A 2,525-nucleotide genomic window follows, 5' to 3' on the forward strand; every position below is an offset into this window, starting at 1 on the left:
GCTTTAGGAGTGAGGAAAGCATTGTCTTTCTCCTGTGGAACAGTTGGTGGTTTCAAACAGATAGCCTGGTAGGTAGCAGGCCAACACATAATCACTATGCCACCAGGGCTTTCACATAAAAATAGGGGTAGTTAAGGGAAAATTGTGGAGTTATCGCTTAGGATTCCAGCAAAAAGCTGGATTTTTCTTTTAAGACTCAGTTAAGGCAGCCATTATTTTTCCATGACTATCTTCCCATGTCTGTGGATGAGGTCAAGTCTCAAACATTTTCCTTTCTGTACACCATTATTTGAAAAAATTTCATACAGACATTTATTCCAAAGAAAAATGTGTTTCAACATGTGTAAGCAATCAGCATTTGTCTACAAACAAGTTCTCTTATATATAAACTTGTCTTAGTCTCATTAGGGTACCTTACAGAAAAAGATATTCCTTGTGCTTTAATATATATATATATATATATTGAGGCTAGGGCAAGTATCAAAATTGGTTTGTAACAGTTTTATTCTCATTTCATCCATATATCATACAATTCAATAGTTCAGTCACATCAAAAGTTGTACAATCATCACAATGATCAATTTTAGAATATTTTCTTCTTTCTTGTACTGATTGCTATTTCTGTAATTATTATTATTTTTTAATTGTGGTAAAAATATACATAACAAAACATTGTTCAATTGAACAACTTCTACATGTATAATTCAGTGCCATCGATTAGACACTTTATGTTGATACCCTTTTCCATATTATTCCACCACCAATAACATAAAGTCAAAGCGTCCTAAGCAAATATTCTTCCTCCTTCACCTATGGTCAATTCTGGTTACCTGTTTTTGTTTGTTTGTTGTTTTAGTGTGGAGGTAAAAGTGAGCCACATACAACCACTTAATAAGGGCACACCAGGGGATGTCTGATTTTCTATCCTTGTTCCCCTTGTCCAGTCCCCCACCCCCCACCCTACCCCGCCACCACCACCACCAGAAAACCCTGTGACTCAGGACTCTTCCTGATTGAGTTCCATCAGGAAACTCTGGAGTCTGTTCCCACAAACAGCAACTGAGAAGAGAAGTCACCATCTTGGCAGGGAAGTGAGCTCAGCTCAGCAGGAGTTAGAACCACTTTTGCCCATGGTCCACAAGGTCCACAGAACACAGGCAAAACCTTGCACGTACATTCTCAGAAGGGTGCCATTGCCGAGGGTTCAGATTCTAAGGAAATGGAAGGTTTGGTCAAACTACCACTTACACCATGCTGAGTAAGTATGGGCAGACATTTCCAGGCCAAATGAATATCAGGGAAAATGTACACTTTGCAGAGGAGAGTGAAAAAGTGCACTAGTTCTGAAATTGGACCAAAGGACCACAAGGGCCCCACAGAAGCATATGGACAACCTGTTCTCTTTGGCACAATGGGAATGGAGTAGCTTTGGAGCTAATAGTCTCAGATGCCCTTCAAGAGAATTTAGTTGTAGGTCACATGCATACCCCCAGTCCCAATGTATTCACATCAAAACAATGTTCCATGGAAAGACTTCTTCCCCTCTCCCTCCCACCATACAGCCAAGAACAGTAGCTCACAGACTCTGGCGTGGGCCCACGATTCAGATTCTCTTAGTGGGAGACTTTGCCTTAGTCACTCACTGCCTTAGTTTATTCTAAATACCACAAGCGAGGGGCTTCTAAGGAACGGCATTTATTTTCTTGTTGTTCTGGAGACTGAAATTCCACATCAGGCATTGGCCATGTCAGTTCCTCCGTGGGTCTCGCAGCTCGTGTCTGCTGATTGCCATTCGTCCTGGGTGTGGTTAGGTGTCTGTGTTACCCCAGTGCCTGTCTCTGTGTCAGATCTGCTCTTCTAACTACTTAGAAGGCATTCAATCTTGACACATTGAATGTCTTCATATCTCTAGAGTTTTTGTCATGAGAATTATTTTACTAAAATGTAGTTAACCTACTGAGAATCATTACCAACTCATAGAACCCTATGGAACAGAGTAGAATGTCCCTACAGCCATAGCTTACCACACCACCAGAGTGCCGAGTATGTAGTTGGAGATATTAAAAAGGACCCTTCCTCAAGTGCTAGCTATCCTTCAGAACCTCCATTAAATATTACTAACTAGTAAAATCCCAAACTGCATTGGTTTAAAATAAAACGGATTTCTTCTTTTGTATTAAAAAGGTCCACTTTCCTGGCCAGGGGCACAGTCCTTGTAGGCACTCCAGGCCAGGACTGCCCCCAAAGTGAACAGTCTGGAGACGATTTCTATAAGCTGCACAATCTGGAGAGGCAAGCTCGAAGGTCTCATGCTTTTTCTTTTTTTTTTTTTTATGTTTCAATCCATTAGTGACATGCATCATTTCATCTCAGAGAAGGTAAAATGAGATGGATGGGGGGAGTCATTTGGCCATCGCTAACTGCAAAGACACTACGAAGATGGCGGTCAGCTAGGATGTCTGGCGAGCCCCACTCCCTCTTCCGATGAAATTAAATGAATAATCCTGAGGGGATGCCTTTCAAAC

This window comes from Echinops telfairi, unplaced genomic scaffold (genome assembly GCF_000313985.2).
Source record: "Echinops telfairi isolate 266 unplaced genomic scaffold, ASM31398v2 ScPeMD7_7400;HRSCAF=8409, whole genome shotgun sequence".
NCBI lineage: Eukaryota > Metazoa > Chordata > Mammalia > Afrosoricida > Tenrecidae > Echinops > Echinops telfairi.